The sequence below is a fragment of the Oryx dammah genome, unplaced genomic scaffold (genome assembly GCF_014754425.2).
Source record: "Oryx dammah isolate SB20612 unplaced genomic scaffold, SCBI_Odam_1.1 HiC_scaffold_19, whole genome shotgun sequence".
Lineage (NCBI taxonomy): Eukaryota > Metazoa > Chordata > Mammalia > Artiodactyla > Bovidae > Oryx > Oryx dammah.
In genome coordinates, this window is record NW_024070203.1 from 36322697 (window position 1) to 36339467 (window position 16771).

The 16771-nt window shown below is 46.6% G+C and overlaps 1 protein-coding gene across 1 annotated transcript in view; it reads left to right on the top strand.

Annotated features, from left to right (window-relative positions):
* Window positions 1-2467: 2467 nt before the first annotated feature.
* FAM110B (family with sequence similarity 110 member B) overlaps window positions 2468-16771 on the top strand; it is a 145675-nt gene continuing 131371 nt past the window's right edge. The window contains exon 1 of the mRNA XM_040261262.1: window positions 2468-2723. The gene's annotated coding sequence lies outside the window, so the exon portion shown is untranslated. The remainder of the gene's footprint in view (window positions 2724-16771) is intronic.

The window sequence follows — 16771 nt, forward strand, 5'->3', positions numbered from 1 at the left end:
ATGGAATCCACCCTGGGCAACAGTAATACCCTAAATGACACCCTTAGTCCTGTCTCAAGGCAAGCCTTCCTGATAAGAGACTGTCTTGTCATCTACTTTATTTCGAAGGCCATTTAGGTGACAAGGAAGCTGCACTGTTTGGCTACATTCCTGATTTTCAGAGCCTAGGTATTATGGGAATTGTTTATGGCTTTTTAAGTGAGTATTTTGGAAAGTAATGTAGCTCAAAATAGAATAAGCTAAAAAGACAATTTATTGGTGCATTTCCTCAGACATCCAGCAGTTTTAACTGGTTTCAGAGATGGCTGCCCATGAAAAGTTAAAGTTAAAATGTTAATAGATGATTAAGTGAAGATGTCATTAGTGTGTTAGTCACTCAGTTGTGTCTGACTCTTTACAGCCCCATGTACTATATAGCCTGCAGGCTCCTCTGTCCATGGGATCCTCCAGGCAAGAATATTGGAGTGGGTTGCCATTTCGTTCTCCAGGAGATCTTGCCGGCCCCGAGATCGAGCTCCTATCTCCTGCACTGCAGACGGGTTCTTTACCGTCTGAGCCACCAGGCTTCCCGGAGGGGCTTGTTACTGTTGTCAGGACTCTACCTGTTTCCCTGGCTCAGGTGGTTTTCCTCTCTAATAGGTTTCCTCCAGCTGCTGCAGGTTTTCCATGGCATGGTCTCAGAAGCTGCCACATCAGTTCAGAAAAAGGACCATCCTCCTCATTAGAACATGTGCCTGCCCCCCTCCACTTTGTGCCAGGGATGAGATGCAGTCTGATTGACAGACCTGGATCATGTGTTCCTGCAATGTCGGTGGAGGGGTCTCATACACAAAGGCAGGAAGCAGTTCCCAAAAGGAAGAGGTTGGGGTAAAGAGATTACTTTTTTTTTTAAATAGACTATTTCGGAGTGAGAAAGGTTGGTTCCATTTGCTATGGGAAGGATGAAAAATAACTTCATTCTACTGTTACATGACTTTGGGAGTTAATGGAGACCACAACATAATCTGTGATCACATGGAATACATTAGTATGCCAGAGGAAAGTTCCATTGAAAACCCAGTATCATGTCACTTTCTTAAAATGGTTCTTTTGTAAAAAAGCCAAAGACTTATTATGGGAGCCTGCGTTTTCTTTATTTGATAATTTCTGAACTTGCGTGAAACAAGAGTCACATAATTCAAATATAGATGATCCTTCTGAGAAAACAGGATGAATGCAACTGCATTTCAAATGTTCTAAAGATATAAAATAAAATGTTGCTACATATTTTAGAGAAGTAATTATGTTGTGGACTCATATCTCATTCAAAATCAACCGTTTTGATAAATACAGATTTTCTCTTTTAGCATCCCCAATAGTAAACGCTAAACAAGAATGGGTTTAATCTTCCTAAAACAATAAAACCCTCAAAACCCCAACCAAGTTATTAGGCAAATCAAAAGAAAAAGCATTACCAAACCATGCGTTATGAGATAAATAAGGATGCACCTGGAAGCAATTACTTAATTTATAAACATCAGTTGGTCTATACTCCAGGGATGGTACATGGTACCTGAAGATTTTTTTCCTATATTCTCTAACGTCTTCTTCAAATCTTTTTTTGGAGTCTCAAAAATACCTTCAGCATGTATGTGGTACCGAAAAAAATGGATGATCTTATTTACAAAGCAGAGACAAAGACGCAGATGTAGAGAACAAAAGTATGGATACCGATGGGGAAAAGGGTGGGTGGCATGAATTGGGAGACTGGGATTGACATATACACATTGCTGATGGTATGTATAAAATAGATAACTAATGAGAACCTACTGTATAGCACAGGGAACTCTACTTAGTGCTTTGTGGTGACCTATATGGGAAGGAAATCCAAAAAAGAGGAGATTTATGTATACCTATAGCTGACCCACTTTGCTGTAGAGCAGAAACTGATACATTATGAAGAAACTATGTATTGAGGTCTTCCCAGGTGGCTCAGTGGGAGAGAATCCGCCTGCCAATGCACGAGACACAGGAGATGCAACTATACATAAAAATTAAATTAAAAAATTTAAAAAGCAAAACAAAACCAACCAGCCAACAAACCAAAAAAAAAAAAAAAAGCCTTCAGAAATTTAGTTCACAAATATTGAGAGGGTGTATCTAAGTAGATGAAAGTTAGTCAATAGAGAATGTTGTCATGCACCGACATCTAGGTAGGTGGACTGGCGAGTTCTCACACTCACAGAACAGGCTCCAGGTTTGGGGTTTCCTGGCAGTTAAGATCCAGCGCTTCTCCAACCTGGAGGGAGTGGGGGGCCAATGCGGGAGCGCTTTGGAGGCGGGGCGGAGGGGTTGCGATGGGAGTGGGGGGTGGGGTGATCTGGGGGAGGTGCTAGAAGGGGGGGTTGCGGGAAGGGTGGGGCCGGGGGCGGGGCGCCCGGGGGCGTGCACACCGGCGGGGACACGCGCTCCCGGCCGCGGCAACTCGCTCCAAGTTCCCTCCCTCGCTCCCTGGCGCTGGCAGCCAGAGCCCTCCCACTCGGCTCAGACCAAGCCGCCGCGGCCGCCGCCAGCTCGGCCCCCCGCTGCCTCGCGCCCCGGACCCCGCGGCTTTCCCAGTCCCTCGCTCTGCCCTCCGGTGGCCCCGGCGGCCCGGCCCCCCTCCCTCGCGGGCCTCGACAATTCTGCCTGCCGTCCCCGGAGCCCGGTGCCCGGCTCGAACTGCACAGGGAAGCGCGGACGAGGTAAGGCTGGGCCGGGGGCCGAGTTGAGGGGCAGCGCCGCGCCCCGATCGCTCACAACGCTGAAGCTGCGCGCGGCCGCCGAGCAGCCGGGTCCGCCCCTGCAGCTCCCGCCCAGCCTGGGTCTCGGTTTAACGGGGCGCGCGGGCCCCGTGGCCCGGACCGACCCCGGCCGGTGTTCCGGGCCGCGAGCTCGCCGCGCGCCGGGGGTTGGCGGGAGGCCGGAGCGGGGGCCCGGCGAGCTGGGCGCGCGGGTAGGGGCTCCGCCCGGGACCCCCTCGGCCAGGGCCCCCTCGCGCGGCCTCTCATCTCTGGTCCTGAGTACTTTGCGAGTATCGGTCTCTTTTCCTTGTGGGCTGGGAATTCCTGCAAGATATGCAGATTCCGAGGCCCCGAAAGTTTGGTTTGGGGGACCCCTTCGGGCCCCATTCGTGGTCTCAATTGTCTGGACTTTCTTTGAAAGCGTTCAGATCTGAAATGGAATTAAGTGACCCCTGGCGCGCTGGCGCCCCATCACCCCACGGAGCTGGGAGCCCGGCCGCCGAGCACGCTGCCTGGTCCAGGGGCTCTGCTGGTGGTGGTGGGGACCCAGGCGGTGACAGCTCTCCCTCCGTGCGGGGTGCAGGCCGGGGAGGGAAGCGAGGGAACTTCGTCGTGAGCTCAAATCCCTCTGCAGAGCGGAAAGCGAGCACCTGATGCCCGGTTTTTTAACCCTTAAGAGTTGATGTTCAGCTTTATTGAGCCGCAAAAAAGTAAGCAGGCTTTCTTTCTCGCCCGGAGACAGGAGCTAACTTTGCGTTTTTCCTGCCGGCCACGTCCTATTCACAACCTGGCACACATCTGTAACAACACTGCGTGGCTGGTATGGTCAGGGCTGCGCGCTGAGGAGGCAGATAGTAGAGTAAGCATTTTTTGCAGTATAAATAGTAAATGACTGTAAACGACTTCCATATTCTTCATTTCCCTTGTTGCAGCTCAAGTTATTTATTTAGCCTTTTCCTTCCAATTTACACTTAGAGTCGTTCCATGGAAAATACCCGAATTAACTTGTACTTATTTTGCGACGTCACCACTCCTAGTCATTCCAATGAGCTATTTATTAAGTACAGTTATTCTGACATAAGGGTGAGTTAATGGTAAGCCAGCCTTCTTCCTTGAGTTAACACTCCATCGTCTTGCCCTATGGTGTTTAATCTGTGCCATTACTATAGATGGTATTTTGACAACCTGATAAGCTGTAAAGAGCTTAGCATCGTGCCTTCGGGGACATGGTGCTAGGGAAGTGTCAGCTGGTTTTATTTATAATTTTTATTATCAGTCCATATGTTTTTTCTCTGTGGAAAATGGTTGTTTTGTTTTAATCCCCGATCTTTTAATTTATGGTCTGTTTTACGTCTGCGGTTTAGTTTTAGATCAGGATTGAGGTTGGGTTGTTGTTTTGCATATGACAGACAGGCTGTTGTGTGTGTTCTTATACATGAGATATAGCAGATCTCAGAATGAGAACACAGTTCTGCACATGCTCATATGCAGGCATACTTCATGAGACCTCATTATCCTTAAGGGCCTCCTTGTCTAGGGAGAAGCCTAGACATTAGGAGAAACCTGGGCTCTGAGCCCCATCCTGAACCCCCTTGTTCTGTAGGTTTAGAATCATACTTTCAATTCCTTGTGGCTGCTAGCACAGCAGTTAGGTGGTTCGCACTGTGTCAAAAGGTAATAAAAGATAAATATATGTACCCTTTATACCTACATCAGCCAGAACACATAATTCTTATCTGTGCTTTAAAATCTGCAGAGTGTATAGTGTAACTAGCAAAGAAAAATTAAAGTGGCTTAATGATCATGTGTTCGTAACAGAAAGATGATATCTGTTACCTAGACATTTGAAAAGATTGTTAGGAGTTAACCCTCATTTTGAGGTTTCCCCCCCTACTCATCACTTTTAATTTTGAAGTGACACCTTTTTCATTCCTAAACAGTTTTCTTAGCTAAGCCAAGGCTCGATGTTAACTCGTGGGGCCCTGCAGAGCTGGGCTGCTGTGGGGACCATGGGGCAGTAGATGGTGCTGTGACTGGCGCTGGTGGACTGACATGTGTGATCCAGTGGAATTGGAGGAGGGATTCCTTTCTCAGTTTTGTTTCTCGTCCTCTCCCCAAAATACACTCTTTCTGCAGTGATACCTTCTAACAATCTTCTTAGGAATAGACTTTTAAGAAAAGTTTTTTCTTTGCATTTTCAGCTTTTTACGACTATTGGCCAAATTTTCCTCTCTGAAGAAGTCCAGGTGTTAAGAATAATTCCAGGTATTCCAGATGTTAAGACAAACATTGTTGGCCAAAATCTGATTTAGTTGACTGTACCCTAGACTTTTCTTTTCTCCTAACAGAGGAAGATTGATCATTCTGAGCCTAGAGGATCTCTCAGCAAACCTGGGCTTTTTTCTTTTTCTCCTTAACACTCAACTCCTAGGAGAGAAAAACAAATAAGAAACCTACTTACTTTAAGACAGCCACTTAATAGGGTGAATTCTTGTGTATTCTGGTTTTTACCATCATTCTGCCACTCCATATAGTGCTGCAAGAATTGAAATTCAGGCTGAAGCCTCTGGAGCTCTGCAAAGGCATGACTCATCCACGAAAAATATATTCACTCCACTTAGTACAGCACTAAGCAGAGGAGGTAGCGCAGGAACAAGGGGGTTCTGGATTGTAATGAGGATTATCTCTCTGCCCAGCTTGGGGACTGGCCAAGTCCCAGGCAAATGACGCTGCATTCTCTAAACTGCAGCACAGGGTCCTTGCTGTTATCTCCTTGCTTCAGGTGAGGCTAAGCAACCTGGCTGAGTCATGGAGCTCCGGAGAAGCAAAGCTGCAGTTTTAACCCAGGTGTGCCTGTGTCCTGGTGGCTCAGTGGTAAAGAATCCACCTGCCAATGCAAGGAGGTTCGATCCCTGGCTCTGGAAGATCACCTGGAGAAGGAAATGGCAACCCACCTCAGTATTCTTGCCTGGGAAATCTCGTGGACAGAAGAGCCTGGTGGGCTACAGTCCATGAGGTCTGAAAGAGTCAGAGACAACTGTGCACGGATGTGTACACATAAACGTAGTATGGATTCTAAGTTTTGCTGGGATAAATTATGGAGTGATCTGTATGGAAGATTTTGGTAGTAAGAAATTTAGCGTTTTGTTGTTCATAGATGTCCTGGTCCAAACAATTAGTTCAAGTCATTAGATACCAGTGGGGAAATGTATTGCAGAATACACTTTCATTGTTGTTAAACCCAGGTTTGTTTCTGGACTGTCTTTATGTGATACAAAATTCTTGAAGTTAAATCATACATCTTCTCTCCTATTCTGACATGTTTGATTCCCTCCTGCTTGTGAGAAGGGCCTGGGAGTGATTTTCACATTTTAAACTTTTTGCAGTTTGAGTCCCCTAAGGATAATCACATAAGAACACAGCATTTAAAGACATGAAACTTGTTTTTAAATTTTTTTTTTAAGGAAACATCAGTAGTTGAAGCAAATTGCTTCCTTTTCCCAGTATGATTAAACAATTCTAAAGTGGAACTGGCACTAAAGATGGAATTTGAACATTATAAACACTTTAGGGAGAAGTTCAAAGGTGAAAACTCAGCCCAAGGAAACAATACGTCATTTGGCAGACAGATTTCTAGAAAAATTATAAGAATTCTTTGCTGTGTTTTATACATCAGAGCAAGATCAGTGGGTTTTGAAATTGTTCATTTCCAGGTAAAGCTTTTAAAATTACAGTTCGGAAGCATATGGGAAATTTTGGAGTAGTTAGGTTGTAATGCAAAGCATTTTTCCCCCCTCAGGGCCCTGTTAGAAGTTACTTTCATCTTTTTTGTCTTTTTCAGGAAGAATCACTAATACCTTTCAAAATAGCTCTTCTTGGCAGCATTTTTTTGGTCCCATTGACTGGAAGGTTATGAAAATAAAGTAATTATGTGAAATAGTGTAGTTTAGTAATTTCTTCTATTATGATTGCTGTATTAAACAGATATTTATAGAGGGTTCTTTGTGTACCAGGTCCTGGAGATAAGTAGTGCCCAGGAAAGACAAGGTCCCTGGAGTGTAAAGTGGGACAAAATAGATGAAATAAACAAGTAACTGAAAAGCTAATTTGAAGCAGTAATAATTACAGTCAAGACTGAGGGTGGCATGGTCCTTATCTGAGGACCTCATGGAGGCTGATTGAGTGGAGACATTATGTGAGAAAAAGAAGCAACCTCTGGAAGGTCTCTGGGCCGAGAAGACAGACAGCCTGTGCAAAGGCCCTGTGGCCTTTGTGAGGAACAGGGGACAGTAGCATAGAAGCCGAGCAGGGCCTTCCTTGAGAACCTAGGGTGAGGGGTTGGGGTAGTTTCTGTTTATTCTGTAAGCAGTGGGTCCTGCTGGAGGTTGTGGCTCACTCTCATTCTCAGGTTGGCAGCTCCCTGTGCCCCCCTTGTGGTGACCAGTGCCGCCTGGGCTGCAGGGGAAGCAGAGGAGGCATGCTGAATTTCTGCTCATCTGACACACTATTCCCTGGTGGCTCACTGCAGTGCAGGAGACCAGGCTTTGATTCCTGGGTGGGGAAGACCCCCTGGAGAAGGGAATGGCTATCCACTCCAGTATTCTTGCCTGGAGAATCCCATGGACAGAGGAGCCTGGTGGGCTACAGTCTACCAGGTCGCAACGAGTCGGACACAACTGAGCGATTAACACTTTGACACAGTATTGCTCTTAAGATGCGTCATTGCTGTATACACCACTGAGAAAGAAAGGAAACTTCCCATTAAGCTCTGCTTGTAAGGACCAGCTGTGACATGGATCCTCATTTCAGATGTCAACACTGGAAAACAGAGTTGCCTTCAATTCAGTTCAGTTCAGTTCAGTCGCTCAGTCGTGTCTGACTCTTTGCGACCCCATGAATCACAGCACGCCAGGCCTCCCTGTCCATCACCAACTCCCGGAGTTCACTCAGACTCACGTCCGTTGAGTGAGTGATGCCATCCAGCCATCTCATCCTCTGTCGTCCCCTTCTTCTCCTGCCCCCAATCCCTCCCAGCATCAGAGGCTTTTCCAATGAGTCAACTTTTAACATGAGGTGCCCAAAGTACTGGAGTTTCAGCTTTAGCATCATTCCTTTCAAAGAAATCCCAGGGCTGATCTCCTTCAGAATGGACTGGTTGGATCTCCTTGCAGTCCAAGGGACTCTCAAGAGTCTTCTGCAACACCACAGTTCAAAAGCATCAATTCTTCGGTGCTCAGCCTTCTTCACAGTCCAACTCTCACATCCATGCATAACTACTGGAAAAACCATAGCCTTGACTAGACGGACCTTAGTCGGCAAAGTAATGTCTCTGCTTTTGTTTATTTTTTTTTAATTTAATTTAATTTTATTTTTTTTTCTTTTTTATTTTACTTTACAATTCTGTATTGGTTTTGCCTTTTTTTTTTTTAGTCATAAAACCAATTATTTAATTGAAGCTATAAAAGAGGCAATACACTTGATAAAATAATTAGGAAACAATATTTAGCTCTTGAATATACTATCTAGGTTGCTCATAACTTTTCTTCCAAGGAGTAAGCATCTTTTAATTTTATGGCTGCAATCACCATCTGCAGTGATTTTGGAGCCCCCAAAATAAAGTCTGACACTGTTTCCACTGTTTCCCCATCTATTTCCCATGAAGTGATGGGACCGGATGCCATGATCTTCATTTTTTGAATGTTGAGCTTAGATTTGGTAAAATCTGGTCTTTTCTGGAGACCAGGCTGAGAGGGTCTGCTGGTTTGTATTTCAGTTTTCCTTGTGCCTGCGTACTATGAGTTGAATTCTGTGATTTGGAAGGGTCTGGGGGGAGCGGCTGTGTAGAGGGCTCTCCTGCCTCTGGATTGGAAGCTAGTGTAGAGAACTGCATCCCCTGTAAGTGTCTTTCTGCTGCTTCACAACCGCGTGAGAAGGCATTTGCAGATAATGTTCCCGCAGGTGGACTGCAGGCTGTGGATGTCAGAGAAGCAAGGGAACTGGGACAGTCTGGATCTACCAGGCTCAAGGGGACACGCAGACACTGTGTGCTCATTCAGAGTGGGCGGCACATCCCCTGCGTGCCCCGAGCTTTGTTTCTCTCTGTCACTGGGAGCAGGGCAGGGCGAGGGCTTGGATAACCAGGCCAAATAATTGTCAGCCAGCAAATCAGTAAGTGGGTCCCTGAGAGGCTGGGAGAGGGCGCCTTGCTCATGGGCCCGGTGTGGGTTTAAAGATTGGCTCTATGGGCTGAGCAAGTTCCTCAGCCTTCGGGAACCTCAGTTTCCTGATCTATCAGATGAGAAACTGCCGGACCCACTTCAGGGGATCATTGTGGGCTTTAAGGAGGATGGTGCTGGCAGAGTAGCCAACTCTCCGTGGAGCTTGGTTGGTGTTGGGGGTTACCATCTCTTGGATGTCCTCTGTCCCTGCATCCATCTTGAGTGTTCTCCTTACACAAGTCACAGCGTGAAAGTCTCTTTTTGAGAGACTCACTCCGACTGCTGAAGCTAAGGTCCCTCCTTCAGCCGCTCTCTGGCCCCCAGGCTCGTGCTGTTTTCTTCAGCTCATCCCTAAGGGAAATTGTGTATGTGTGTTGTTGTTATAAGTGTGTTTCTCCAGGTTGAGCAGGTCACTGTTGCAAGGATTGCTGTGTCCACAGGGCCTGGGACGTGGCTTATTTACCTACTGGCTGTGCAGGAGGCACTGCTGACAATGGGTCCTTCCCATGGGACCCAAAGGACAGCAGGGCTCTTCTTTGACTGCTTTTTTGGCTGCAATGATGGGCCTTCCAGACCAGCGGTAGAATTCTGGGATCCAGCAAGCAGGCTCCAAGCCAGCCTTCAGAGAGGACTTTGGGGATGGAGGTTGGGGAAGAGGGAAAATTTCTATCTGGAAATATGGGTTTCTTGGGACTGTGGGACTGCTTGTGGTTTTGCATGTCAGAGGGTGTCACCTGCTTCATCTTCCAGCAAATGTCACCAGAGGCTGATTACCTAATACCTGATATTCCAGCTTTTAGGCACCCTTCTCCGTCTATAAAGCACACAAGGAAATGTGGTGGGGAAGTGTGCCTGCTATACAAGGGACCGGGCTGTCACATGTCACACTGCTCTTCCCCCTGGGAAGCTGGCATTGGAATTGGGGTGGAGCTGGCAGCCTGGTGAACCTGCCCGGTCAGCCCTCTGGATCATGGGTTATTCCTCCCATTTCTAAGTCATATTTTGTTACTGGTGATGCTGTATCCATTATAATGGCTTTTGTTGCTTCACTGATTTTGATGCTATGTTTTTGTATTTTTTTGAAAAGGAAATCATTTTGGAAATAAGAATATTGGTATGTTCTTCTCTAGGCTTTCATCTTTCCCAGTGCTTGCTTGTTGACTATAGTCTTTGGGTGAAGTTTAGCACATAAAATGCAAGGATATTTTCAAATTCTCATGCAAACCCTCCAACCATCCTAGATGGGTGAGCCTGTTTACTCACCCACATGAAAAATATTAATCATCTTCCAATCCCTGGCTCTCAGGGGGCCACCGTTTCCATCAGAAATGGACAGTTGGAAACTGGGAACTCAGTGGTGTTGGGAAATACCAGTGACCCCTGACAGCACTTCTGTTTTGACTACATAGTTAGAACAAGGTGAGTTGGAAGGTTCTCTGTACACTTGACTATGAGTTGGGGATTTTTAAAATCCTTTTAGTCTTATCCGTGGCCAATGCTCATTCAAATAATCACTGATTGGAACGTTGTGATTTTAAGAATCAGATGTTTTTTCTTCCCGGTGAGTTTTGTTCTTATTCAGTGACCTTGAAGGAAGAAGAGAAATCATTGTGGTGGTCTGGAATTCGACTAGTCCTGGGTGCTCTTCCCAGCACCTGTAGGCTTTGTTTTAACCTACAACAAGACTCGATGTCTAACCAGCCTTCTTACACTTTTTGGTCCAAGTGGCCACCATCTTTCAGGGGATAGACTGGCTGTCTCATAACTTAGTTCTATAATTTAACAGAGATTATTTTTCTAATCCTTGTTAGTGAATTTATATTTACAACTTGTGTAGGGGAGAGCATTGCAGAGTCATACAAAATCTATTTTTTGTGGAAAGTTGAAATATTCTGTTAGGTCATGCTGGAGGATATATGCAGTCTACCTGCATTGTTTGGAATTCTTTTTCTTTTTTTTTTGGCTGGGGTGGGTCTTCGTTGCTGTGTGGGTGCTTTCTCTAGTTGTGGTGTGCAGACTGCTCACTGTGGTGGTTTCTTTTATTGCAGAGCCCAGAGCCTGTGCCTGCAGTAGTTGCAGGCTCAATAGTTGCAGTTCTCGGGCTCTAGAGCACAGGCTCAGTAGTTGTGGCACACGGGCTTCACTGCTCACAGCATGTGGAACCTTCCCAGTATAGGGATGAAACTGGTATCCCTTGCCTTGCAAGGCAGATTCTTAATCCCTGGACCGTCAGGGAAGTACTTGGAACTTGGTTTTAAGTGAATTTTCCATACAAATGATGGGAGTCCCATGCGTGGGTGTGTGCATGCTCAGTCATGTCTGACTCTTTGTGACCCCATGGACTGTAGCCCACCAGGTTCCTCTGTTGCAGGGATTTCCCAATCAAGAATACTGGAGTGGGTTGCCATTTCCTTCTCCAGGGGATCTTCCTGACCCAGGGATCAAACACACGTCTCTTGTGTCTCCTGTATTGGCAGACTCTTTACCACTGGGCCACCTGGGAAGCCCCCGGAGTACTGTGCATGGCGGGCAGTCTGAGCGGGGTTACACTTCTCCAGCTGTAACCCCCATGCTCAGCGTGAGCTTTGCAGCGGCCACGTTTCCCTGAGTAGGAGCCACCCTGCCCTCACCGCAGCGTGAAGGGTTCCAGCTCACCTGGCCAGGTGTGCTTATTGGATTTCTCCCCCAGGAATTTTTCCTTTCAGAATCCACAGACACACATCCGAACCTCTTCAGTTGTTAATCCTCCATTGCTATTTCCATGTGCCTTTTCCAGTAGAATCTCAGCGCGAAGCATTCAGCTGTTGAAAAGCTCTGTAGTTTCTCTGGCTCTTTCCCAAAAGGTGTGGAAGTGAATTGAGTTCATGATCAAGAGACCGCACCCTGCTGCTGCTGCTGCTGCTAAGTCGCTTCAGTCGTGCCCGACTCTGTGCGACCCCAGAGACGGCCGCTCACCAGGCTCCCTGGTCCCTGGGATTCTCCAGGCAAGAACACTGGAGTGAGTTGCCATTTCCTTCTCCAATGCAGGAAAGTGAAAAGTGAAAGTGAAGCTGTTCAGTTGTGTCTGACTCCTAGCGACCCTATGGACTGCAGCCCACCAGGCTCTTCAGTCCATGGGATTTGCCAGGCAAGAGTACTGGAGTGGGTTGCCATTGCCTTCTCCAGACCACACCCTTTTAATTAAGGAAACCAAGACGTTATCACATGTTCTTATACATTTTGTCTCAGGAATACTTAAGGATCTTCATTTTATTTATGTATTTATTTAGATGAGAAAAAGAACATCTATTAGCTTGCAATTTAAAATATAAAGCCCTTCTCCCTCAGTGGTTTAAAATGGAACAATATCCTATACCTGAGGACAGGAGAAGGGTGCTCTCAGTTAGATGAACAACTCTCCTGCCCCAAAACTTTTATGTTTATCACTGAAATTTACCTTTCTGAATTTATTAAAAAATTTTTTTTAACTTTTTATTTTGCACTGGAATATAGCCGATCAACAAATAATGTGATGGTTTCAGGTGAACAGCAAAGGGACTCAGCCACACATATACATGTATCCATTCTCCCACAAACTCCCCTCCCATCCAGGCTGCCCCATGACATTGAGTAGAGTTCCCTGTGCTGTACATTAGGTCTTAAGGACCTTCACATTACTTTGGATTTTTCATTTTACCAGATAGTATTGACTATTCACGTATACCTTGTGTTGATATGGGTTCTCCAAAGAAGCAGAACCAGTAGGATCTCAATCTTGATCTCAACGAAGTTTATTTTAATAAATTGGCTCTTGGCAGTTTTGCAGGTTGAGAGGTCCTGGAATATTTCGTTTGCAGCAGGAGATGCAGCAGAGACAAGGGGTCAGCCCCGAGGGAGGGTGGGGGAGACTGGGTCTCAGCTCAGCCAGGTACAGAGAGATATTACCCCTTACCTGCCTTGTGGGATTCAGGTCCTCCACCGATGAGGCAGGCCACCCACACTGGGGAGGGCAACAACTGATTAGTCGCATATAACCAAAACATACTCATTTCTCCCAGAGCTCACATTTAGATCGACTCATTTAGAATGGTCTGGGCTTTCCTGAGGTTCCTTATCTGCTCCTGTCTGGATCATGAGTTGGTTTGAGACTAGAAACGACCACAGGCAGCACTTTGGTACCAAGCCTGGGAACCTTGACTGTGGTGGGTAGCCCTTGGAATCAGGTGGTGTGGCCTTAGCAGGTTCCAGGAGGTTGACTTTCGGGTCTTTATTAAACTCCAGACAAGAGTTTTGTCTAGGATCCTAATCCCCTTAGATGAGACTGGCTGAGGCCAAAGGTAAATAGAGCTAAGCTCTTTTCTCCTTCCATGTTTCACCATTAGAACATGGATGCCAGGCTTTACTGAGCTGTTTTCCAAAACCAGTGCTCAGATTTTGGCTAACTGATGTAGTAACTGCCTCCCAGGTGGTGCTGGGGTAATGAACCCACCTGTCAATGCAGGAGACACAAGAGATGTGGGTTCGATCCCAGGGTTGGGAAGACCTGGAATCCACTGGAGAAAGAAGCATAGTGGAGGTAGGAAAAGGAAGAAGGCCCAGGTAGGGGTATCAGCTGGAGAGGAAGAGCGGACTAAGACCTGAGCTGTTGAGGAAGGCACACCAGGAGCAGGGGAGATATTTCAGAATCAGATGGAGGGGGAAACCCAGAGAGGATGTCCAAGGGGGCTGGGGTCCTCACTGCAGGATCGGGATGATGGTGAGCTCCAAACGTCACCTGGCTTGGGTGTATTCTTGCCTGGAAAATCCCATGGACTGAGGAGCCTGGCTGGCGACAGTTCATGGGGTTACAAAGAGTCAGATGCAACTGATGTGGTAACTAGTGGTGTCAATAGTGACTGACGCCACTTCCATTTCTTTGTAGCCCTTAGAATCCAGTGGTGTGGCCCCCATACTCATGTATGCTTGAGTGTCTGCTGTTTACCGGGGACCATGAACGCTCCCTGGTGGGGTGGATTTCACTTGTCTTGCTTGAAGCTCTGGTGGCTCTGAGCCTCTGGGCACCTCCTGCAGAGCTTCATCTCCATCTCAGCCGTCTCTTAGAGCTTCCTTTCCCTAGTTCTGCCTCCAAGTTTCTGCTCATCGTGGGAGAACTGACGTGACCTCTTCCAGCCACGTCCATCATCTGAAATGCCCTGTTGTCCTCGTGGAAAGTGTCCATGTGACTGGGGTCACACGCATCACAGTGTTGCTCACTTGGCATGGGGGCTGCAGCATCCACAAAGCACAGATTCGTCTTTACAAGAGAAAAAAGTAAAGCTTTGTCCCTTTTTCTTTTCACTGTTACTTTTTGACCCCTCCACCCCCTCTTTGAACAAAAAGTAATACCGAGGGAATATTGTATCAAAAGCTATTTTTTCCTTGCATTTTGAAAAGTAGCAAAGCTCCCTTAAGAAACTTCCCTCTGCTATTAAGAGGGTAAATTTCTCAAACCTAAAATAGCAAACCTAGTAGTAAGCAAGACAGCTTTTGTCTGTGCTCATAGATGTTTAATGCTTTGTGATCTAATGAAGCGACTGTGTGAGAGCCACGAAAAGCTCGCCTTTGGGAAGTAGTGACTTCTCCCCTCCATCTCCTGCCCCCTCTACTGCATCTGAGCTGAGGCTGCGCCTGACCAGAGTTCCCCGCCTGAGCTGAGCTGGAGAGGCCTCCGGACTGAGGGCAGAAGTCTGGCCAGTATTCTTCAGCCCATGTTCCTGCCAGCTGATGCTTGGAGCTCACCATCACCCTGATCCTGCAGTAAGAACCCTAGTCCCCTCTGACATCCTCTCTGGGTTTCCCCCTCCATCTGACTCTGAGATAATCTCCCCTGCTCCTGGTGTGCCTTCCCTCACAGCTCAGACCTTGGTCCTCTTTTCCTCTCTGACTGACAGCCCTGCCTCCACCGTCTTCCCTTTCCTGCCTCCACTGTGCTTCCTCTGAATCAGCTGTGTCACCCACTTGTAACATTGCCTGGCCACCCCAGGCCCCACTCAAGTGCCCAGGACAAAGTCTTGTTAACCCACCATCCAGGGCTGCCCTGCCTTGGCCATGGGACCTCTGCAGCCACTTCCCTGGGCTTTGCCTGGCACTGCCTCTGCTGCTTCCTCTCTCTGCTTTATGCCCTCCTGATCATCCTAAAAGGCTCTGTTATGCCTCATCTTTAGTTATTTTCCTTGACCTCATGTGGTCTAAATAAAAAAACAATAAACAATCACACCTTTTGTGATGTTCAAGTAACTTGAATGCACACACGCGCACCCAGTCGAGTCTGACTCTTTTCCACTCTATGGACTGCAGCCCGCCAGGCTCCTCTGTCCATGGGATTTCCTGGCAAGAATACTGGAGTGGGTTGCCATTTCCTTCTCCAGGGGATCTTCCCAACCCAGGAACCGAACCCAAATCTCTTGGGTCTCCTGCTTTGGCAGGCAGGTTCTTCACTGCTGAGCCACCTCGGAAGCCCAAGTAACTCGAATGCAAAGGCGTAAAAGTATGTCTCTGCCTTATCGCTACTGCGGGATTCAATGGAGGGACAGGAATTGTATCTCACAGCTTTATGTGAGTATCTGCTTGTGTCCGAGTCCGCTCTGCTGCCCTGAGGGTGGTTTGCATCTCAAGATCAAGGCCAAGGGCCTCTCTGGTGCAGGGGAAATTTGAAGATAGGATGAAGATACCAGTATTGATAATATCCTGAGAGATTATGGAGAAGACAAGAGATGCCAGAATTAAATGCCCTGATTCTTCAGAAAACGCCAAGAGATCCTAGCCCTGCATTGTCCAGTGTATTGACCACTGGTCGCATTTGACTTCTGGGTACTGGCTTGGTGGCTGGCCTCAATCGTGATATCCTCCAGGCATAAAATATCACATTTTGAAGATTTGCTTGGAAAAAACATGTAAAATAGTTCATGAATAATTTTTATATTACATGTTTATGTGATACTATTTTGGACAGATAATATATTATTGTTAAAATATATTATCAAGCTTACAAATAAAATATATTGTCAAAATAACTTCACCTGTTTTGGATTGATAATATAGTATTATTAAAATATATTATCAAGTTTATAAGTAAAATAGATTATCAAAATGATTTCACCTTTTTTTTTTTTAATTTTTGCTATAGCCACAAGAAGTGGCACTAGTGGTAAAGAACCTGCTTGCTAATGCAGGAGACATAAGAGACACAGGTTCAATCCCTGGGTTGGAAAGATCCCCTGGAGAAGGAAATGGCAACCCACTCCAGTATTCTTACCTAGAGAATCCCATGGGCAGAGGAACCTGGCAAGCTACAGTCCACAGGTTCGCAGAGTGGGACATGACTGAAACGACTTAGCATGTTACCCACAAGAAAATTTAAAAGAACATACACGGTTAGCGTTTGTGACTTGCGTTGCATTTTCCTGGGAGGATGCTGTTCTAGACTCTACGATTCATGGCTTTTCCTTCACATCCTTGGCAGCATCCTACAGCATAGTGTGGAGCAGATGGCTGGGCACTCGTAGGAAAGGAAGTAGTGAGAACTAAAGGCAAGAACAGATCGTGCCAAGTGAGCCTCATTTGTTTTTTATAAGGTTACGAGGCTAGGAGATCAGACAAGTTCTCCTCCGATAAGCTTGAGGACAGTTTGGGGAGCATGAAGTTGTTTTAATGGTGTGGCTGCCTCTGTGGCTGGTTAACTCAGTTCCCAGAATAACTTGTGTTGATGGTTGTGTTGAGAACAGGCTGGGAGATGCTCTCAGACTTCCCATAGTGCTTGTTTCATAAATGAGA